Source organism: Babylonia areolata, chromosome 32 (assembly GCF_041734735.1).
Source record: "Babylonia areolata isolate BAREFJ2019XMU chromosome 32, ASM4173473v1, whole genome shotgun sequence".
Classification (NCBI taxonomy): Eukaryota; Metazoa; Mollusca; class Gastropoda; order Neogastropoda; family Buccinidae; genus Babylonia; species Babylonia areolata.
The window spans coordinates 5,682,994-5,708,509 of NC_134907.1; positions in this window are offsets into that span (position 1 = coordinate 5,682,994).

Genomic DNA, 25,516 nt, shown 5'->3' on the forward strand with positions numbered 1-25,516 from the left:
ATGTGTGTGTGTGTGTGTTTGGGGGAGGTGGGGGGAAGGGCCGGGGGGGGGGAACGGGGGGGGGGGGGGTAGGGGGCGGAGGGAGGGGGCTGATTGTCTGGTTGTGTTTTGCAGCACTTATGCAATTTTTTATTTCGGAGATAATACATTTATTCTTATTGTGTTATCTTCTTATCTACATTATCAATGAACGCACGTGACCAGCAATTGTTTCTCCCTCAGTGGCATCGGACCTGCTGCTGTCTCCCTTCGGAACACATGGCAACGATTCCAGAGACAGCATCTCTCTGTCAACACTGTCTCCCTTCAGAAGACATGGCAGTGATTCCAGAGACAGCAGGTCTCTCTGTCAACACTGTCTCCCTTCAGAACACATGGCAGTGATTCCAGAGACAACAAATCTCTCTGTCAACACTGTCTCCAGAAGACATGGCAGTGATTCCAGAGACAACAGGTCTCTGTCAACAGTCTCCCTTCAGAAGACATGACAGTGATTCCAGAAGACATGGCAGTGATTCCAGAGACAACAGGTCTCTCTGTCAACACTGTCTCCCTTCAGAAGACATGGCAGTGATTCCAGAGACAACAGGTCTCTCTGTCAACACTGTCTCCAGAAGACATGGCAGTGATTCCAGAGACAACTGGTCTCTCTGTCAACACCGTCTCCCTTCAAAAGACATGGCAGTGATTCCAGAGACAGCAGGTCTCTCTGTCAACACTGTCTCCCTTCAGAAGACATGGCAGTTACCGTCTCCCTTCAAAAGACATGGCAGTGATTCCAGAGACAGCAGGTCTCTCTGTCAACACTGTCTCCCTTCAGAAGACATGGCAGTGATTCCAGAGACAACAGATCTCTCTGTCAACACTGTCTCCCTTCAGAAGACATGGCAGTGATTCCAGAGACAGCAGGTCTCTCTGTCAACACTGTCTCCCTTCAGAAGACATGGCAGTTACCGTCTCCCTTCAAAAGACATGGCAGTGATTCCAGAGACAGCAGGTCTCTGTGTCAACACCGTCTCCCTTCAGAAGACATGGCAGTGATTCCAGAGACAGCAGGTCTCTCTGTCAACACTGTCTCTCTTCAGAAGACATGGCAGTGATTCCAGAGACAGCAGGTCTCTCTGTCAACACTGTCTCTCTTCAGAAGACATGGCAGTGATTCCAGAGACAGCAGGTCTCTGTGTCAACACCGTCTCCCTTCAGAAGACATGGCAGTGATTCCAGAGACAGCAGGTCTCTCTGTCAACACTGTCTCCCTTCAGAAGACATGGCAGTGATTCCAGAGACAACAGGTCTCTCTGTCAACAGTTGTGTGTTCCCCAGGCCTGGTGACAGGCACCAGGTTTCCGGCTGTTTCAGTGTCGGCTGGAATGCCGGCCTTGTGCTAATACGCCAAAACAGGAAGAACCAGCTCCGGTCAGCGGGCCGGGATGTCTACTCCCCCGTTAGCTGGACCCGAGTAGTGGTCTGGGTGCTAGTCGTTCGGGTGAAGTGATATACTGGGGTCCCATGTGCAGCAATTTCTATTATTCCTAAAACTGATCTGAAAGCATCTATCGATTGATGATCAGACGCGACTTGTTTTCCAATCAAACTTATGGGATTATAGATCTTGTTGTTGATAATTTTCTTTATGTGTCCATGCCTTTTTGTTGTTGCTATGGGTGTATTCAGTGTGCTACATGCGTCTGGGTGCAGTCAGTGTGTTACATGTGTCTGGGTGCAGTCAGTGAGTTACATGCGTCTGGGTGCAGTCAGTGTGTGACATGTGTCTGGGTGCAGTCAGTGTGTTACATGTGTCTGGGTGTATTCAGTGTGCTACATGTGTCTGGGTGCAGTCAGTGTGTTACATGTGTCTGGGTGCAGTCAGTGTGTGACATGTGTCTGGGTGCAGTCAGTGAGTTACATGCGTCTGGGTGCAGTCAGTGTGTGACATGTGTCTGGGTGCAGTCAGTGTGTTACATGTGTCTGGGTGCAGTCAGTGTGTGACATGTGTCTGGGTGCAGTCAGTGAGTTACATGCGTCTGGGTGCAGTCAGTGTGTGACATGTGTCTGGGTGCAGTCAGTGTGTGATGTGTCTGGGTGCAGTCAGTGAGTTACATGCGTCTGGGTGCAGTCAGTGTGTGACATGCGTCTGGGTGCAGTCAGTGTGTTACATGTGTATGGTGCAGTCAGTGTGTTACATGCGTCTGGGTGCAGTCAGTGAGTTACATGCGTCTGGGTGCAGTCAAAGTGTGACATGTGTCTGGGTGCAGTCAGTGTGTTACATGTGTCTGGGTGCAGTCAGTGTGTTACATGTGTCTGGGTGTATTCAGTGTGCTACATGTGTCTGGGTGCAGTCAGTGAGTTACATGCGTCTGGGTGCAGTCAGTGTGTGACATGTGTCTGGGTGCAGTCAGTGTGTTACATGTGTCTGGTGCAGTCAGTGTGTGACATGTGTCTGGTGCAGTCAGTGTGTTACATGTGTCTGGGTGCAGTCAGTGTGTTACATGTGTATGGTGCAGTCAGTGTGTTACATGTGTCTGGTGCAGTCAGTGTGTTACATGTGTATGGTGCAGTCAAAGTGTGACATGTGTCTGGGTGCAGTCAGTGTGTTACATGTGTATGGTGCAGTTAGTGTGTTACATGTGTCTGGGTGCAGTCAGTGTTACATGTGTCTGGGTGCAGTCAGTGTGTTACATGTGTCTGGGTGCAGTCAGTGTGTTACATGTGTATGGTGCAGTCAGTGTGTTACATGTGTCTGGGTGCAGTCAGTGTTACATGTGTTACATGTGTCTGGGTGCAGTCAGTGTTACATGTGTCTGGGTGCAGTCAGTGTGTTACATGTGTATGGTGCAGTCAGTGTGTTACATGTGTTCAAGGTGCAGTCAGTGTGTTACATGTGTCTGGGTGTGTTACATGTGTCTGGGTGTAGTTAGTGTGTTACATGTGTCTGGTGCAGTCAGTGTGTTACATGTGTCTGGGTGTGTTATACGTGTCTGGGTGCAGTCAGTGTGTGACATGTGTCTGGGTGCAGTCAGTGTGTGATATGTGTCTGGTGCAGTCAGTGTGTTACATGTGTATGAGTGTAGTCAGTGTGTGGGAACGAACATATTTTTGTTCAGTCTCATTTTAACTAAAATGCATGAATACAATGTCTAGTGCACTGCTTCCTATTGTTCGTTGATTGTCACTTGCCCAAATGGGGAAAAAATCGACAGCAATTGGATCACAGTCAGTAGTAAATTAGTCTGAGATGTGAGCTGGCCTTTGATGGGTCTCCATCCCCACAAAACGTCTACAGCTCCTACTGTTTACTCCTACACACCAGTGAGTGAGTGTGCATCAGGCGGTTTTTACCTATCAGTATATAAATGATACATGCAGGTTCCGGATAGTGATAATATGATTTTACGTCCACATTTGTGTCATACGTTCTTCTATACGAATAGCTAACCTAATTAGACAAGGGCCGGTTGTGATGGTTTAGTGTGACGCGGGTTGCATGGAGGATGCATGGAGGTAGGTAACAGCCCCCTTCATTACACACGCTTCGTGTTATCCAACGGTGAAGGTTGCTGCGCGTGCTGTCCTCTTATGGTTCATGAAACAAACAATAACAACCTTCTTCAGTGTGGTGTCCTTCAGTGAGGTTTGCTGCACGTGCTGTCCTCCTGGAGTCAGGTTTGCTGCACGTGCTGTCCTCCTGGAGTCAGGTTTGCTGGACGTGCTGACCTCCTCGAGTCAGGTTTGCTGCACGTGCTGTCCTCCTGGAGTCAGGTTTGCTGCACGTGCTGTCCTCCTGGAGTCAGGTTTGCTGCACGTGCTGTCCTCCTGGAGTCAGGTTTGCTGCACGTGCTGCCCTCCTGGAGTCAGGTTTGCTGCACGTGCTGTCCTCCTGGAGTCAGGTTTGCTGGACGTGCTGACCTCCTCGAGTCAGGTTTGCTGCACGTGCTGTCCTCCTGGAGTCAGGTTTGCTGCACGTGCTGTCCTCCTGGAGTCAGGTTTGCTGCACGTGCTGTCCTCCTGGAGTCAGGTTTGCTGCACGTGCTGCCCTCCTGGAGTCAGGTTTGCTGCACGTGCTGTCCCCCTGGAGTCAGGTTTGCTGCACGTGCTGTCCTCCTGGAGTCAGGTTTGCTGCACGTGCTGTCCTCCTGGAGTCAGGTTTGCTGCACGTGCTAACCTCCTGGAGTGAGGTTTGCTGCACGTGCTGCCCTCCTGGAGTCAGGTTTGCTGCACGTGCTGTCCTCCTGGAGTGAAGTTTGCTGCACGTGCTGTCCTCCTGGAGTCAGGTTTGCTGCACGTGCTGTCCTCCTGGAGTGAGGTTTGCTGCACGTGCTGTCCTCCTGGAGTCAGGTTTGCAGCACGTGCTGCCCTCCTGGAGTGAGGTTTGCTGCACGTGCTGACCTCCTGGAGTCAGGTTTGCTGCACGTGCTGACCTCCTGGAGTGAGGTTTGCTGCACGTGCTGACCTCCTGGAGTGAGGTTTGCTGCACGTGCTGTCCTCCTGGAGTGAAGTTTGCTGGACGTGCTGTCCTTCTTCAGTGAAGTTTGTTGCACGTGCTGTCCTCCTTCAGTGATGTTTGTTACACGTGCTGTCCTCCTGCAGTGAGGTTTCTTGCACGTTCTGTCCTCCTGGAGTGAGGTTTGCTGCACGTGCTGTCCTCCTTCAGTGAAGTTTGTTGCACGTGCTGTCCTCCTGCAGTGAGGTTTCTTGCACGTGCTGTCCTCCTGCAGTGAGGTTTGTTGCACGTGCTGTCCTCCTGGAGTCAGGTTTGCTGCACGTGCTGTCCTCCTGGAGTGAAGTTTGCTGCACGTGCTGTCCTCCTGGAGTCAGGTTTGCTGCACGTGCTGTCCTCCTGGAGTCAGGTTTGCTGCACGTCCTGTCCTCATGGAGTCAGGTGTGCTGCACGTGCTGTCCTCCTGGAGTGAGGTTTGCTGCACGTCCTGTCCTCCTGGATGAAGTTTGCTGCACGTGCTGTCCTCCTGGAGTGAAGTTTGCTGCACGTGCTGTCCTCCTGGATGAAGTTTGCTGCACGTGCTGTCCTCCTGGATGAAGTTTGCTGCACGTCCTGTCCTCCTGGATGAAGTTTGCTGCACGTCCTGTCCTCCTGGATGAAGTTTGCTGCACGTCATGCCCTCCTGGATGAAGTTTGCTGCACGTCCTGTCCTCCTGGAGTCAGGTTTGTTGCACGTGCTGTCCTCTTGGAGTCAGGTTTGCTGCACGTGCTGTCCTCCTGGAGTGAAGTTTGCTGCACGTGCTGTCCTCCTGGAGTGAGGTTTGCTGCACGTGCTGTCCTCCTGGTGTGAAGTTTGCTGCACGTGCTGTCCTCCTGGAGTGAGGTTTGCTGCACGTGCTGTCCTCCTGGAGTGAGGTTTGCTGCACGTGCTGTCCTCCTGGTGTGAAGTTTGCTGCACGTGCCAATCTCAGTGAACCAGGCATCTTGTTTGAAGTCTCCCCGACACTGAACTGTTGTCGGAGGCCGTTTTTGTTTTTTTTTTTTATTACATAATTGACCAAAGCGTTTTGATGAGTGCATGTCTCGGAGTAAATATAATGTTTCTGTGGATTGAATAGTTATCATTGTTAGTTGTAACTTTTGTGTTTCAAACGCAGTGACATCACTAAAAAAAAAAAACAACCATTTTTTTCGGTGCAGCAAGTTCTGTTCAGAGACAAAATGGTTCACTGCAGGAAGAAAGAATTTGTAGGTCCGGGAGTCTGGCACAACGCCTTCCATTAGCTTGGAACACACTTTATCTTGTAACGGTTTCCTACGTGATTCAGTGTTACACTCCACAGCAAAAGCAGTAACATTCATTAATACATATATCTATATTGGTATACCGATAAACACGGGTGCCAAAAGGATTTGCTCCCCCTGGAAGCCAGTCCCTCTGAATTCTCATTGATAAAAAAAAAATGAAACAGATTCAGTTGAAACAGAATAAAGGTTTGGTGGTGTTAAAACACAAGTTGTTTTTCATGTTAGTCTGACTTATTAGAACGTTATCAGTTGATAAAACAAACAATAACACCCACCCACCCACCCACCCACACAAACGCGTGCGCGCGGTTCGGTATTTTTTTCAGTTTTGTTGTTGTTGTTGTATGAAGTCAGGCCACTGTTGTCCTCTTCTCACGCAAGCACGCTGGCGGCAAACAAGTCCACTCAGTGCTGCAAGGGAATATCTGGTCTGTGGAGGTTTCTGACTGGGCCCAGTTTTCCGCCGTGTCCTCTTCTACACACACACACACACACACCACACACCACACACACTTACTATTTCTTCTTCTTTTTCTGTTTTTTTTTATATACTATTTTCCAGTGTGGCGTTAGTCTTATGCAAACAACACACCCCCCACACACACCACACCCCCCCCCCCCCCCACACACACACCACACACACTCACACACACACACACACACACACCACACATCACACACACACACACCACTCACACACACACACACACACCACACACACACCACACACACACACACACACACACACCACACACACCACACACACACACACACACACATACACCACACACACACAAACACACACACACACACACACACCACACACACACACACACACACCACACACACACACACACACACCACACACACCACACACACACACACCACACACACACACACACACACACCACACACACACACACACACACACACACACACACACCACACACACACCACACACACACACACACACACACACACACACACACACACACCACACACACAACACACACACACACACACACACACACACACACACACACACACACACTTACTATTCTTTCTTCTTCTTTTTCTTTTTTCTTTTTTTTAATTTTTTATTATATTCCAGTGTGGCGTTAGTCTTATGCAGCGTGGCGAATATTTTCAAAATCGGTAATGATGACGATTTTGATGATATAATTATATTGAAACATTTGCCAGATTTAGATTGAAGAGAGACGCACATTTTCTTCTAAAGCGACTTCTACACACCCCTTCGACAACTCGGATCATCTTCCGATTCACGGCGGCAACTCGCTCCCCGTGTTAAAAAACCCAATCCTTCGGTGATTCTTCTTTTTTCTCATTCAGCTCCATCTGTCTGGAACACTTTACTTCACGATCTTCGCCACTCTCCCTCATTTCAATCTTATAAATGTGGTCTGAAAACACATATTTTTGAAAACGCCTAGAAATAGACCTCCCATGTCTTTCCAATGACATTCAGGAATAAGCCATGAAAACTCTCTCTCTGTGTGTGTGTGTGTGTGTGTGTGTGTGTGTGTGTGTGTGTGTGTGTGTGTGTGTGTGTGTGATTAAGTAATGTAATACGTGTAGTCTTTGAATCTGTTTTATGCTTTTGTGTGTTAACTTTTTTGTTGTTGTTGTTGCATGTTGTTGCGTGTGTATGTGTGTTTAATGTTTCTTTCAAAGCGCTTTGAGCTCCTTTAAGGGAGGAAAGCGCTCAACAAGTATTCATTATTATTATTATCATAAGTCTGTGTGATGGTGAGTTAAATGAATCAACAGAGAATATTTACAAAGCATTCACTGTGGTGACAATTTAAGTTTTCTGATACTGAAGTTAAAAAAAAAAACACACACCACATAGCTCAAAGTTGTTGGATCATCACAGTGGTAAGTTTCCTTTTGGGTCATCCCCCTTTCTGATTTCAGTTCCCTGAAACACTTCCCAGTGTAACTGTTGAGTCATGTTGCTGAAGTCCTATTGTGATAGACTATCCTTAACCCGCAGTCCTTCTGTCCGATCACGATGGAATTATGATCCGATTAGAAGAATGAAATAAAACGGAATCCAGTCATCATTGTGAGGGTGGCAGTAAGAAAAATAAAATAAAACCAAATCCCGTCAGTATCATGGCGTGAGAGTTAGTAAAATGAAAACATGCAGATTAACACACGTAGTATAAATTCACATGAATTCATCAGAACAATGCCATAAACTCTCGTCTCTCTACAACACAATAATTTTGTTGACAACTGTGCTTGGATTAGTTTAAACATTACTTCGTATCTAGATATGGAAATAAGAATATAAACTTTGACGTTTGCGCTATAAACAATTTGTTTAGCATTTGCGAAAGAACAACAGTACACACACACACACACACACACACACACACACACACACACACACACACACACACACACACACCGATCGAACTCAGTACAGAAAAGTAATGATAAAAATTTACACAAATGTGAGAGATAGGACAGAGCAAGTAAGAGAGAGGTAATATGGGTGTGGACATAAGAACACATTATGTGGAGAGAGAGAGGGGAGAGAGAGAGAGAGAGAGAGAGAGAGAGAGAGAGAGAGAGGGATGGAGGGAGGGTAGGGGAAGGTGAAATAAGGAGACCATCAGACACTCATTTCTATCATCTCTGTTCTGCATTCCCAGCACTACAGACAGCAAACGGTGCTTCCTTGCTTCCAGGACAGACAGGCAGACACAGAGACACACGGTGGAGAGTTTCAGGTGGCAAACTTTTCCTGGGCTTACATATAGAAGCTGTGCAGAAATGTCGACATTTGAGAACTGTTTTGTGAATGCAACGTTTGTGTTTACGGGCAATGGAAGAAGAAAAACATTGGATTTCAGCATTACAAGAATGGATAACGAAAATGAAATAATGCGAAAAATACTGTCACCTTTTTTGTCGGCATTTTCCGCATCAGCTTCACAAAGTTGTGCTGTCGCCAAGAACGGGATCAGTTTAAGTCGACATGCAAAGAAAACCATCTGAATCCATAGATGAAAGATTCACTTGCTGCTGTTACTTTGCTGTTCACTGTTTTGTTTTGTTTAGTTCTGTTCTCTACAGTTTTTCTTTTTGGTTGCTCTGTGTTGTTCTGCTTTTCTGTGTTCTTCGTGCAGTCAGCCTGTGACAGAATGCACTATGACCCAAAACTAACTGGTACATTAACTGTCTCTGTTGCAGGATGTTTACTAAGACCATGCATGCGTATTATAAAACAAGTGAAAAATGTATGCCTCTGCTTAACTGTTTTATGATGATTTAATTATGTAATAATTATGAATTATATAAGCCGACACATATTTTGCTGACAACCTTGTCATGTTGCATCTCATTTGAAAAGGAGAAAGGTGTCAAACATTGAACAAGGGGCGAAGCCTTTATGGCTCACGTGTGGTTCCTGCGGATTTAGAAACAGCAAGAACTAAACATAAAGCGTAGGTTGGGGCATTGTGGGGGAGGGGGGGAGTGGGTGGCGTACCATTTCTTATACCTATGGAGGTACAGACGAACAAAATTCCACCATCTGAAACGTCCATCGGCGTTTCCTTTTTTCATTATCGCAATATATATCTAGATCAAAGCTTCAGATTTCCAATGTCTTCATCTGGGCTTTTTGAAGGGCAAGCACTTCTCAAAAATGCTTATTTCCGAGGTCAAGTCGTTGCTTCTAGCGCGACCTGCAGACTTGTACAGACCAGGTCTTCACAGCTGCATAAAGCGTTGGGAGAAGTGTGTCACCTTTGGTGGGTCAGGGGAAATCTTTAATTGACATCCCTCGTACCTCACATATTTACAGTTTTAGTCAGGCACGATAGTGACAGACAATGTGTAAAATATGCCCTGGTCATTCTGTGCTTTGCTCACCAGACAGTTGAGTGGGTGCTCAGTCACAAGACAGTGGCGACCAAAAATTGGCAGTCACGGACGAACCCGGGTGTGGCCGTGTATGGGGGAATCTGAATGAGCGGCGTGGGAGTAATGCCACTGAAACGGTGCAGATGATGGGGCAGCTTTCTTTGTCTGTCTGTCTCTCTCTCAACAATCAGTTTTGCTCTTTTTCTCCCAGTCTCTGTCTGTCTGTCTGCCTGTCTGTCTTTCATGTGTGTCACTGAATGCCGGAACGTTAAAAACCACCACCACCACCAACAACAACAACAACAACACACACACACACACACATTTTCTTCATATACACTCATTATATTCACACTGTGTTGACAACATCTCAGTCTGAAGTACTTGGTCAGCCGGCTGCCTGCTGCTGTCGGATATCCTGCAACAGTGAAGACACTGCAGCCGTTTTTGTGATTTTGAGCACTGTTCAGTACAGTGAGCACTGTTCAGTTCAGTACAGTGAGCACTGTTCAGTTCAGTACAGTGAGCACTGTTCAGTTCAGTACAGTGAGCACTGTTCAGTACAGGGAAAATTGTCTTTGCCCCTTTGTGCTGTTCTTTGACGTTCTATTTACACAATCGCTGTTCAACATTCCTAAAAAAATATCAACATTATTAATACTTGTAGTGTACAGTTAAATTTATTTCTTTTCTCTTTGCTTGTCGTTTAGCTTTGTAGTAAAAATTGTCTTGCTTATTATGACCAATACACGTAACTGATGGCCTTTGGAAGATGGCTTGAGGGTTGGGTTTCTTCATGTAAACCATGTGATAAACAAATTGAATGATGTATCCCAAATTCAATATATAATTCCGGAAAAAAGTTTTCACATATTTGGTTTCGCGGAATCTAAGATACCTGAACACACATCTGACTCAGAACTTGCAATGCAAAATTACCATTTTATTCGCAAAGATCCAGTCAATCCAAACGAAACAGGACTACTTGTATACATTCACCAAAACATTCATTATAAAAGACTTGAAGCACTAGAGAACCATCAGGTGGAGTCCGTGTGGATAGAAGTTCGTCTGAAAAGATCACAACCAGTTGTATCAGGCTTTATTTATAGAAACCCCGCTGAAAGCGCAGATTGGATAGATAGATGTACAAATATGATGGATGATGTTTCGCTAGTATCTGATGAAGTTATCTTAATGGGTGACTTTAATATTGATTTAATGAAATCTAACAATGTTTGGACACTAGTTTATGAATCATTTGATTTAACTCAGCTTATTGACAAACCTGCAAGGATTATTTCTACTTCTGCTACTCTAGTTGATCATATTTATGCTCCCTCTACTAACAATATAATAAATTGATGCTTACCAACTTTTGGATGTAGTGATCATTTACCAGTCTGCTTCACTTGGGCAAAACGTGGCAGTAAAGTACCCCCAAACTACCATAAAGTTATCAGTTATAGAAGTTTTTCTCTCTTTGATAAAGATCTATTTCTAATTTAATTAATCCAATCTCTCACGTCTATATCAATTTACTAACCCCGATGAAGCATTTGAAGTCTGGTATCACAGGGTTTTAAATGTATACGATAAACATGCACCATTTCAATCAAAACGCGTGAGAAATTATCCAAAGAAACCATGGATAACTCAAAACATGACAAACGAAATCAGTGTGAGAGATATGTTCTGGAAACAGGGAACCAAGAGGATTTCAAAACTCAACGAAATAAAGTCAGTCGTTTAAAACGTTCAGCAAAAGTTAAGCCTTTCAGTGAACTGATTTCCTCTAAAGCTGATGGTCGATCTATTTGGAAAGCTATTAATTAGCTAACTAATAAAGATATAACGCCACATAACCCATTGCTGAAAGATATCTCTGTCGAGAACCTAAATAGTCACTTTTGTAATATAGTCAGCTCTACGATAAAAACTAGCAAAACCACCCTTAATGATTTAGATGTTCTAGAAAGCTTTTGTTTGTTCAAAAATATCACATCCACCTTGAATATTCCCCCTGTGTCCGTTCATGAAGTGTATAATGCGCTTGTTCGTCTAAAACAGACTGGTACTAGAGGCCTTGATAATATAGATGGCAAAATTTTAAAAATAGCTGTTCCTGTTATCGCTGAAACACTGACATACGTGTATAACTTATGCATATCAAAAAATCAGATTCCAAAGGCATTTAAAATTGCTAACGTTATACCTGTTCACAAAAATGGCAACCACTGATCCCTCAAATTATGGACCAACTTCTATATTATCTATGCTGTCTAATCATTTCAAGAAGCATATCCTAAAACATTTCGACGAATTCAGTCTATTTCATCTAAATAAATCAGGATTTAGGCCTAAACACTCCTGCCATACAGCACTAACCAACTTATTTGACCAGTGGCTTACTAACATCAACAATAACGAAATCACTGGTGTTCTTTTTGTAGATTTTGCTAAGGCATTCGATGTTATAGATCACACTCTTCTCTTCAGTAAACTAAAAACTTGTGGGTTGTCTCAAAATACTTTAGAGCTTATATGTTCGTTTTTGTCTGACAGAAAGCAAAAGGTTCCATTGAAAGATCCGAATCTAAACTTTTACCTATCAGTTACGGCGTACCCCAAGGTTCAGTTTTGGGACCTATATTATTTTCTATTTATATTAATGACGTACCCTTATTCATTGAACCATCTTGCGAGCTATTTGCAGACGATACAACGATACATGCAAAGCATCATACAATAGAAAAAGTATCTATCACTCTGCCACAAAGTATTATTCTAAATTGGTCTGAACTTAATCATATGTGTTTACATCCGAATAAGACGAAATACATTATTATTACCACGAGACAATAGCGTCAAAACTATCCACCCACCAGTTCACCATTGTACATCAACGGCAAAATGATTGAGGAAGTCAGTCATCACAGAGTTCTTGGCCTTGTTGTTGATAGTAACCTACCATGGTCACAACATATACAGATTTCATGTAAAACATTATCCAAAAAGATTCATCAGCTATCTAGAATAAAACATTTCTTAAACAAGCACTGTCGGAAAATATTTTTTCGTGCATACGTAGAACCACATATAAACTATGCATAAACAAGATGAGATTCTACCAGTGAAAATATTCTAAAACAACTTAGAGTTTGCATGGAAGAGCTATAAAGCTCATACTTTTGAAATCTTCTTCATTAACTGCATCTGACTACAAAAACTTGGGTATACTGCCATTAAAATGGAAACTCACTCATAACAAGGCGCTTTTTATGTTTAAGATAATGTCTGGTTTTGCTCCTCCATGTTTAAAACAACGATTCGTTACATGCACGATCCGCGACACCAACACGATCATGGTACTGCTACCTAGACTGGATTTGATTAAATCTAGTCTCACTTACTCTGGTGGATGTCTCTGGAACAATATCTTATCTAGTTTCAATGTTCATACAAGACTCAATGTTAAAAAAAAAAAAGGTATCATGACTATCTGATGGAAAGCTTTGCTAATTCTATATAGAATATCTGATAGAAAATTTTGCTATTTCTGTCTATGAATTAAGAAATTCATATGATGGTACTGTTCTCAAACACGTCTTTCTCCCTCCCTCCCTCCCTCCCTCCCTCTGTGTATCTGTTGGTCTGTCTGTCTGTCTTTCTCTATTTTCTTTACATTTCTTGGCGCATATGAGTTATTCCAAAGAGAGTGTTTGCGTTTATGTGTACATTTTTCATGTAGTCCTTTCCATGATTTGTAATGAATGTGATGATTTGTAATGAATGTGATTTGTAATGAATGTGATGATTTGTAATGTTTTTCCTCGTTTGATGTTATATGATGCTATTTGCAATTCATTTGTTTATATTTTCCCCAATTTTTTCCTTTTAGGGGCTGGACGAAGAAAAAAGCATTGTTGCTTATTCTATTACCCTCAGAAATAAAATTCATTCATTCATTCTCTCTCTCTCTCTCTCTCTCTCTCTCTCTCTCTCTCTCTCTCTCTCTCTCTCTCTCTGTTGCTTTGTGTCTCCCAGTCTCGATCTCGGTCTTCATCTGTAGGCAAAGTGCCAAAAAAGCTCTTACCGAATAGAAAAAAAAACCCCAAAACATCCCAGAAGAATGAACAGAAAGCAATGCGGGACGCAGCTGTCATACCACGTCACACATTATTGTGAGGAATAGTTCTTGATTTTCATAAAGCGATGCCTACACACGCGCTGATGTTTGCTGTATTTCCGTGGCTATCATTTGCCATGTTGGTTGAGCTGCCAGCGATGGGAGGCACGAACTGTTCTCCATCGGCAAACCCAGTCAGTTGAGGACACGCTGCCATGTGTTTGGTGAATGATAGTGATTTGTCACACATACACGTTATCTCTGTCTTTGAGTGCTGGTGTGTGTGTGTGTGTGTGTGTGTGTGTGTGTGTGTGTGTGTGCGTGTGTGCGTGTGAAAGGGAGGGGTGAGATGGGGAGAGATGGAGAGAGAAAGAGAGAGAGCCAGAGACAGACAGAGAGACAGAGTGGGGGACGGAGTGGGGCTGGGGAGAGTGCTGATCGTATTCAAAGCGAATCACGACTGATCAAGGTCAGCCCTGCCCAGTTTTGATTTGATCGCTGATTTTACAAACTGCACCCCCCCCCCCCCGCCCCCCCGATCACCCCCCCCCCCACTGCCCCACTGCCCCCCCCACCCCACCCACCCTCACTCTGGTACACACTCCACTCCACCTCCTTTCTCTCCCTTTCTCCCTCTTCGTTTTTCTGTTTCCGTCTCTGTTTCTGTGTGTGTGTGTGTGTGTGTGTGTGTGTGCGTGTGTGTGTGTGTGTGTGTGCACGCGTATGTATATACTTTTGTGCGTGTGTGCGCGTTGTGTACATGCGTGCGCGTGTGTATGTGTGTGAATAGAATAGAATAAAACAGAACAGAATAGATTACTTTATTGTCATAAAACCTTAAGGTTAAGGAATATAATACAAACTTGTTATAAAGAAAAACAGCCGTGGATAAATTTTACCAGCCTTGACTGTAATTCTTCCTGTAAGATGAGCTCGCTATGCTCGGCATTTTAACGACGTCTTTTAAAAATCTGCTTCCATAGAAATTTTATTTCACATATTTGTCTGAAAGATGAATTTGTTTGTTCTTTTGGTGTATTCTTTTACCTTCCCTGTTCGATATGTAAGTCATGGGCGTTGATTCGTAACTTAGTGCTTGCGTGTGTTCTGTATTTGCGTTATTATATATATATATATATATATATATATATATATAATATGGTTCAGTTTTTGACTCACTTGTGTAAACAAAGTGAGTCTATGTTTTAACCTGGTGTTCGGTTGTCTCTCTCTCTCTCTCTCTCTCTCTCTCTCTGTGTGTGTGTGTGTGTGTGTGTGTGTGTGTGTGTCTGTGCGTCCGTGGTAAACCTTAACATTGACATTTTCTCTGTAAATACTTTGTCAGTTGACACCAAATTAGGCATAAAAATAGGAAAAATTCAGTTTTTTCCAGTCATCTTGTTTAAAACAATATTGCACCTCTGGGATGGGCACAAAAAAATTTAAAAAAAGAAGCCAAATTATATGCAAACTGCATTTACTGTTATATTTATATTTTTTGTATTCTCTAAACTTGGCACTCTGACCTCTTATTCTGACACAACAACAAGAGGAGTCATTATTATAATTTTTTGTTCAAACAGGAACTTCTTTTGCTAAGCATGGAATTTTTATTTATTTTGCAAACGTTTTGGTGCAGATAGTAAAAAAGGGAAATTACTCTGTTATTAATGCTAGGGGACTTCATTTCTCACAAGTGAGTCTTGAAGGCCTTGACTCTTTTGTATAGTTTGTCACTGCGTTCTTGTAAAACCAAATGTTGATGAACCGTCTTTTTATTTTTGTTTCCTGGATTTTGCATGTTCACTTTCCAGCTTCTTGGATACAGCATACTTTAAATGTTTGACACTTCAAGTGAACTGATTTTTTTTTCCAAACATGATCTATTCCAGGGATAGTCAATGATCTTTTTTTAATGACAAGTAGTCACTTAACATTTTTGTTTGTTTGACAACACATGCATTTGTAAGTTGTGAATCCAAGTAAATTTTTACGAAGCTCCTATATGTTTATCCAATAGCCAACAACTTGACATATCATTTCAGGCCAATAGGGAATTCTCCTCATTTTCCTGATACTTAGAGAACCATTGCCCTTTTATGTGCCCCTGTTACCCCAAGCATTCTATCACCTTACGTTAAAGCGTGGAATTGGGACAAAGTGTGGTCGTTCCCCTCCCACGTTTTCTGTCAGTTGTGAGAAAGCGTGGAAAGTCCCCCTTAGCTTTTGTCATAAATGTTTCCTTTGTCATCGGAGTTGGTTTCCTATCTTTTGCTCTTGCAAATCTTAGAGAAAAAAAATGAGAGAGAGAAAAGAAAAGAGAAATGGTAAAGGGAAGGGATCACGATAATGACAATAGCGTTAGCGAAGTGATGACACTTAAAATGACACCTATTCATTGTATTTCACATAAGATGGACCATTGCAATGCATCAACCTCATATTCAGCATCGTAATCAATGGAAAACAACAAAAATAAATTATGTCAATGTGTATAACTCAAACAGAAATATAATACACCAAGACTCGAAGTGAATCTTTCGAGGAGGGATGTTGGAAATAACATCGAAATGATCCAGTCGTTTACATAAATGTGACAAAAAAAGGTGTTTCACAATGCTTTACCTTCGCGTTGGGAGCGTGGAAACGGGACCAAACAAAGTTTTGATGTTTGTTAAGCTGCAACCTTTCCTGTCACTTTTTTTTTAATTTTTATCAAAAAATGCTTGTTTTTATAGCATGTTCCTTTATTTCATGCTTATTCATGTTCACCTGTGTGTGTTAGTATCCTTTCACATGCGGGGCTGCACTGAAAATAGCTTCTAAATTTCAGAGAGGACACCAAGAACATGAAAATATTTTTAAAACAAAGTGAAAAAAGAACAAATCAACCAGCCAAGCAAACAGACAAAAGGAAACACACAGACACACACAGACACACACAAACACACACACACACACACGCGCGCGCGCGCGCGCGCGCGCGCGCGAGCCACACACACACAGACACACACACACACACACACACACACACACACATTTTCTCGCAATACCACGATTTCTCGTAAGATAAGAGAAAGCGTGAGGTCGCCCTCCATGATTTCTTTCAAAGGGAGAGAAATTGTGGGCTTACATCCCCTGACAATTGTTTACAGAACTTGACATGAAGGTTGTCACGTGGAAGTCTATTTAAAGATAATCGCTGAATAATTCAAACAGATTAAACGCCTCATCTCCTTCTATATGGAAATCAAACTTCTGTCAGTATGTTGATATAGGTGTTATAAAGTATCGTATGACTGACATGTGATATCTATTTTTATATTTGTATTGCGAGTTGCACATGTAGGGCCTTATTTGCGTGTTGTTGTTGTTGTTTTTTTTGTTTTTTTCAGATGATCATGTACTCGACCTAAATTGCTTTTGCCCTGAAATATAACCCTTAAAATAATCTTCACATTCATCTGCTGTTTCAATGATGCCCCCTCTGCATTGAAATATATAGGTACTTTAGGATCATATTAAAAAAGAAAAAAGTATTTCCTCTATAAAATAGCAATCCCCATTGACTGCAATATAAGTGTAATATATTAACTTTTTGTTGCATGCCGTCTTTAGATAACGACAGAATAACTAAATCATGTGTATATGAAAGACAATTGATTCTGGTAGGTGAAGTATTATCAATCGTGGGGGTATCCATATCTGTCATATCTATAGTGGTATCATTTATAGAATAGAGTTGGGCTGAGTGTATTCCGTTCGTGTACCACCTTTCGAATGATAAATTATCTACTGAAACAATCTGGTGATTTTGCGTAGATGTTAGCGTGTGTGTACATATGTTTTTATGTATTTTTTTTTATCATTATTATTATCATTATTATTATTATTATTATCGCATCTGGTAGCTTTTTAAAACAAAAAAAAATGGTCAGTGGTTCTATAGTTTTTTTTTGGTTTTGTTTTTTGTATTCTGTTTTCGAAATCCGGCATTTTCTTTGATCAAATGTAGTTAGGCTCCAGATACTTACTGATTGTTGTACTCAGGATTGTGCGGAATATTTTACCTGACGTATTAGTCAATGTAATCCTCCGATGATTATTTGGATCTATTGGATTGCCGTCTTTATACAAAGGGATATCAACTTCTGTTTTCAAATTGTCTGGATGCACACCTGTTGTATATATTACATTATATAACTTTTGCATGATATGTAGACTGCCTTTGATCACTTCATATGTGATCGCGTTTTATGGTTAAGGCATGCCTTTCTTATTTCTTCTTCAGTAATTTTCTAATTTAAACTTAATGTATTATCATCATCAAACAATTGAGTGGGTTTTTTTTTTTTTCAAGTTCAACCCCAGCGTTTGTCGTTTTATCGTAATTTATTTCTGCTTCTTTTCCGATCAAATTTTTGCTAAATGAGAAATCCATTTTGAAGCATTCGATGTTTTCATTCGTTCCGTTCTGCAAAGTTTTAAATGTTTTCCATGCTGCCTTTGGATGTTTATTGAGTGTCTAATCTATATCTTTCGCCAAGAGATTCTTATGTGAACGTTTCTTTCGTTTCATCAGTTTGATGTATACCTTGCGTTTAGCAAAATGTTTTTGACACAAAGACTTATTGAATCGCTACCTATTTAACGCATTCAAAACAGTTTTAAAATCTCTCCTGATTAGATAACAGTCTCAGGCATATCTTTTGAAAAATAATTCTTAGGCGTTTTTCTTTAAGAAATCTAGATTTTGTTTTTAAACTAATGTTAGGTGCCAACTTCATTATTTGTGTGAATTCATTAGCAATTTCATTCACTTGTATGTAATTAACCATACGTTAATTAATAATCTCACTGCTCAGTTTGTTATCAATATCACGAATTTGTACCTGTATCCATGGTAAACCTGAAGCTTGAATAAATGATTAATGAATATTGATCCCAAATATATATTGTGTATCGCTCTCTTTTTGTTTTAATGCATTCTCAAGTTAACATCGATTATGTGATTTTTTTACTTTTTTGTTTTGTTTTGTTTTGTTGGAAACGTCCGTGAAGATGAACCAGTGTTCCTCTATTAAGGATGCACAGGCCATTGTCAAAGCAATATAACATTAATCTTTATCTGTTTTTGTATTTAAGAGTGCATAGAATTTCTGTCTGACTCTGTGTCAAAGTAGTAAGAACATGGTAAATTGTGTACATTGCTATACAGAGTCCATCTTAATGTAATCAATAACTTGAACGGTTCGTGCATTAAAAACACCACACAATATAACATTTCCATTCAGTGTTATTTTGTTGCGCGCTGTCCTCTATCTTGTCCCATATGCTCATGGTGGTGTCTCGTCCAAATGACAATTGATTGCGTAGTGAGTGTGTGTGTGTGTGTGTGTGTGTGTGTGTGTGTGTGTGTGTGTGTGTGTGTGTGTGTGGATGTGTGTGTGTGTGTGTGTGTGTGTGTGTGTGTGTGTGTGTGTGTGTGTGTGTTTATGCCCACTCGAACATGAAACAGGGTTGTTGTTTTTTAAGTGTTTTAATTCAGTTCTTAAAGCCGGAAAATAACTATCACTGCAGCGTTTTAAGGAGTGGCAAGAGAGCACTAGCTCAGCATTGACAGATTTATTGTGAACCAGATCTCATGCAGCATGATGACTGCCTCACGTGTGACACTGTTGGCAGGACAGGAACGACCAGCTCGGGAATCACCATCAGTCTGCTCACACACAGTACCTTCTCTCTCTCTCTTACACACACATATATGCAGGCGCATACACACAGGCACATTGACGCACGCACGCACACCCCCCCACCCCCCACCCCCACCCCACCCCCCACACACACACATACACACACGTACACACACACGTACACACACACACACACATACATGCACAGACACACAGACAGACAGACTGACAGACAGACACACACACACACACACACACACACACACACACACACACACACACACACACACATAATACCCCACTCCCACACACGCATACTGACACCCCTCCCATCCATATCCACTCACACTTTCTCACACACATACACACACACACACACACACACACACACACACACACACACACATAATACCCCACTCCCACACACGCATACTGACACCCCTACCATCCATATCCACTCACTCTCTCTCTCTCTCACACACACACACACACACACACACACACACACACACACACACAACACACAAACGCGCGCACACACACACACACACACGCGCGCGCGCGCTTTCACGTACACAAATGTAATTTACTCGCCATCATTTCTGCATTTCTGCACAAACTCTGGTCATTAAACAAAACGCTGGGTACAATGCTAGCGCAAGGTAAAGAGCTATTGATCCGACAGCACACCACAGACTGGGACAATCATTATTGGTAATAATTCAGGTCCGTCGCACTGTGTCTGTTTAGAAATGAACTCCAGTGTTTGTCCACAACCTTGTCCACTTTGTCTGATGTTTTGATTTCTTTATTTCTAAAAAAAAACACACCTACGTCAACACCAGTGCTTGACCAGAACCGAAGGAATAATGAAAATGATTATTAAAGTTAAAAGACAAAAATCAAGAGAGGTATGGCCTTTAAGACTTATGTGTGATACTCACTTACCATCCAAGAAAAAAAGACAAAGCAACTTATCAGAAAAAAAAAAGATGCACACTTTGATGTCACTTTACCTTTGACCCTTTTAATTTACTACAAAGCATTTCTGTTCCGACCTAAACAAATAATTTCACATGTTTACGTAGACTTCTGACGAAATCCCAAGTTTTGTCCTGTTTCTACATTTGTTTCCCAAAATGCTGTGTTGTGACCTTTACCTTTGACTTCTGACATTGTCTCTCAATATTATGTCATGCGGTGACCGTTGCCTTTAACCTTTGATCTTTTTGTTTTCTATAGGGATCATGTTGTAACCATGACAAGTCACGACATTTAATAAACATTGAATGTCAAATACAGTCTTTATCAAGATTTTCTTATTTCACCAAGTATGACCTTCACCTTGGACCTCTCAACCTGCTTACCATATCATAAAAAGGATGACTTTAAAGTCTCTGTCATTCCTAATATCCTATCATGTTTGGTTCATATACCACATATGGTTGCCGAAAAAAATATAATGTCAAAGTTTATCACACACACACACACACACACACACACACACACACACACACACACACACACGTGAATCAAAATTGGGATAACAAGAGAGAGCACCCCCGCGCCTCTCAACGTGTGAAAAAGCGTGGGAAGTCTTCCTTTTCACTGAATGTTTTTTATCAGAAACATTTCCTTTGTCATCCAGTCCTGACTTCTTGTCTTTTAACAACACAAATCTTAGAAGAAAAAAAAAAGAAAAGAAAAAAAAAACACACACACAAAACCCCCCTAAAAACAACAACAACAACCAAAAAAGAAAGAAAGAAAGAAAGAAGAAAAAAAACAACAAAAAAACCGAGGGAGAAAAAGAAGGGGAAGGTGGGGGAAGACGACAACGACGATGACGACAGTGATGTTGACTTTACTGACGATGATAACAGTGATGATGACTTTACTGAAGACGACAACGACGATGATGACAGTGATGTTGACTTTACTGAAGATGACAACGACGATGATGACAGTGATGTTGACTTTACTGAAGACGATAACAACGATCAGGACAGTGATGTTGACTTTACTGAAGACGATAACAACGATCAGGACAGTGATGTTGACTTTACTGAAGACGATAACGGTGATGATGACAGTGATGTTGACTTTACTGAAGACGACAACGACGATGACGACAGTGATGTTGACTTTACTGAAGACGATAACAACGATCAGCACAGTGATGTTGACTTTACTGAAGATGACAACGACGATGATGACAGTGATGTTGACTTTACTGAAGACGATAACAACGATCAGGACAGTGATGTTGACTTTACTGAAGACGACAACGACGATGATGACAGTGATGATGACTTTACTGAAGACGACAACGACGATGATGACAGTGATGTTGACTTTACTGAAGACGACAACGACGATGATAACAGTGATGTTGACTTTACTGAAGACGACAACGACGATGATGACAGTGATGTTGACTTTACTGAAGACGACAACGACGATGATGACTTTACTGAAGACGACAACGACGATGGCGACAGTGATGTTCACTTTACTGAAGACGATAACGGTGATGATGACAGTGATGTTGACTTTACTGAAGACGACAACGAAGATGACGACAGTGATGTTGATGACAGTGATGTTGACTTTACTGAAGACGACAACGACGATGATGACAGTGATGTTCACTTTACTGAAGACTAGCTCTCAGACTATTATCAAATTCATTACGGACCAAGTATTGTTCTAATGTCAAGTGCATATGCTTTAGTAACCTGACAATTTAGCATATAATTTTTCACTGTAGCTTGATGAAGCCTTTTGTACACGAAAGTGTGTCTTCACAAGTGACTGAGAACGTTGATGTTTTTCACTTTTTACATTCATTATCAGTTGTTTCGCTTGTCAGTTTAACGACTTCTCTTTTACGAAGTCCTTTAAGTAATTTCCTGTAACTGTATTTAGAGGGGTTTTTTGTTTGTTTTGTTTTTCTTCCAAATTTCACCCACATTTTTACCCTCATTTGCCCAGTTTCCCCCAACCCTCCATTCATCCACATCTCCCACCCCTTCTAACCGATAATACTCAGATGTATTCATAAATACTTTAACAAAATGTCTTCAATCACCGATATGTGTGACGGGACATTAAACAAAAATTCTTCCTCCTTTACTGAAGACGACAACGACGATGATGACTTTACTGAAGACGACAACGACGATGATGACAGTGCTGTTGACTTTACTGAAGACGACAACGACGATGATGACAGTGATGATGACTTTACTGAAGACGACAACGACGATGATGACAGTGATGATGACTTTACTGAAGACGAAAACGACGATGATGACTTTACTGAAGACGACAACGACGATGATGACAGTGATGATGACTTTACTGAAGACGACAACGACGATGATGACAGTGATGATGACTTTACTGAAGACGAAAACGATGATGATAACAGTGATGTTGACTTTACTGAAGATGACAACGACGATGATGACAGTGATGTTGACTTTACTGAAGACGACAACGACGATGATGACTTTACTGAAGACGACAACGACGATGATAACAGTGATGTTGACTTTACTGAAGACGACAACGACGATGATGACAGTGCTGTTGACTTTACTGAAGACGACAACGACGATGATGACTTTACTGAAGACGACAACGACGATGATGACAGTGATGTTGACTTTACTGAAGACGACAACGACGATGACGACAGTGATGTTGACGTTGTGATGACGCAGGATGGATCGTGTGTGGTGTGAACCCTTCGTTCCAGTCGCAGAGAACAGAGAGTAGCCTGACCCACTATAAAGGGACACCGGTTCAGAGAAATACAGTCCATGTTCCTTTAATATATCAACATGAGCCAGGCCAACAGATTGTTTTTGTTCATTTTCATTTGGTTCAAATGAATCTGCCAAAGCACAAAACTAAAAGAAGGGGCAAAAATCTAATATATTAAAACGGGCTCTAACCAACTGCACAATTATTCCCAGATTCCCAGTTACACAGAAATATCATTTTAATATGGGCGAGAAAAATAAACAGTATATCAATGCGCAATGTGACCCTTACAAGCTCTCTCTCTCTCTCTCTCTCTCTCTCTCTCTCTCTCTCTCTCACACACACACACACACACACACACACACACACACACACACACACATTAGAGAGAGAGAGAGAGCTGTAGATGAAGAAGTTGTTGGGTTTTCTTCAGGCTTCTCAGTGCAGTAGAAGGTGCAGCCTCCTCCAACTTCTTCAAGTTGTGTATTGCCGTCAAGTCGTGTTTCACTCAGGGCCGCTGTATCGATCTGATAACGGCTTGGCATCTTGGCAATCAGAGCGGTACCACGCTCTGGTGTGTTGTCTCTGTTCAGTAAGGCTCGGACTTTCCATGCCCCAAATGTCAGTAGCGTACATAATTTCTTCTTTGTCTTTCGACCGGCTTGCTGGATGACGGGTCAGTCTCGGTCACCTGTCAGGTACTGTGAAGGGCAGGCTTTGTTTAGGGATCCTTTTATCTCCCCCTCCCCACGTGGGGAGAGCAGTGCTATCTCTGATTAGGGCTGTCACTGTAGGAGGATACGAGCATCGCATCTGCCTTGGTGTACTATGAACGACCATCAGTGCACAGGTGCCTACGTGCAGAGTTGTAGCTAGGGACATCCAGCAACATCCTTTGCCTGTCCCCGTCACTATTTCTCCATCGCCGCAGGACTTTGAAGAAGCTGGTAAAGGTTGCCCTCGGGTTTATCGGCGTACCTACTTGCCTGATCAACACAGGGGACTTTTTAAGGAGAAGTAGAGTTGTGCATTCTCTTCTCCACTCTCTTGCCTTCTGGGGCTCATTGCCCCACAGCTACGATATATATATATATATATATGTGTGTGTGTGTGTGTGTGTGTGTGTGTGTGTGTATGTGTGGGTGGGTGTGTGTAATTATGTCAGATGTAGGTTCAAAACCCGAGATCACGGCAAGGATTGTGCAATCATCTGCAATAGCAAGTGTCCAAACCACGTGCATGCCACACTCCACTGACAGCGCTCCCTTGCCTCGTCAGTCATCCTCCATGCCTGTCGTGGACACTCTCAGCAAACATGCAGAGGAACACCCAAGCAACAGAAATGATCAGTGCATGAAGATCTTTGGACATCCTCTACATAAATCATATGACAAACTGTGAGGCCCGCGACAAGATCCATCATGCAATAGGACCGCATGGCGACCTCCTCAAAGTAACCAAGAAACGAGAAATGAAACAGGGCACTGTTTCTCGTTTAACATGAATGGTTCTTCTCCTTCCTTCGTGGGCTGCAACTCCCACCTTCACTCACATGTACACGAGTGGACTTTTATGTGTATGACAGTTTTTACCCCGCCATGTTGAAAGCCATACTCCGTTTTCGGGTGGAGGGGGCGTGGGGGGGGGTGCATGCTGTGTATGTTATTGTTTCCATAACCCACTGAACGCTGACATGGATTACAGGATGTTTAACGTGCGCATTTGATCTTCTACTTGTGTATACACACGAAAGGGGTTCAGACACCAGCAGGTCTGCACATGTGTTAAACTGGGAGATCGGAAAAATATCCACCTTTTACCCACCAGGCGTCGCTACCGAGATTCGAACCGGGGACCCTCAGATTGAAAGTCTAACGATTTAACTCACTCAGTACGGCCAGTCCTCTCTTCTCCTCTACACAGACCCCTCGGATGTCGAGTGGGTGTCTGAATGACCCAACCTTTAGCTTCCGTCGTCAGAATTGTGGTATTCTTTGTCAATATTCACCTCTTCAGTATAAGAGCCTTCCGCTTGCAATATTTTGATGATGGTAATTGGGGTGAAACGCTGTTAACGTCGTCTCTTTCGCCGTTCGTATGGAGAGAGTTAACCACTCGGCTATTGCGCCCGTCGAATGCTGATGATATGGATACTTATATAGCGCCTATAATCGGTCGGAGACTAAGCTCTGAACGCTTTACAAACACGGAGTCATTGCACAACAGGCTGCCTACCTGGGTAGAGCCGACTGACGGCTGCCATTGGACGCTCATCAT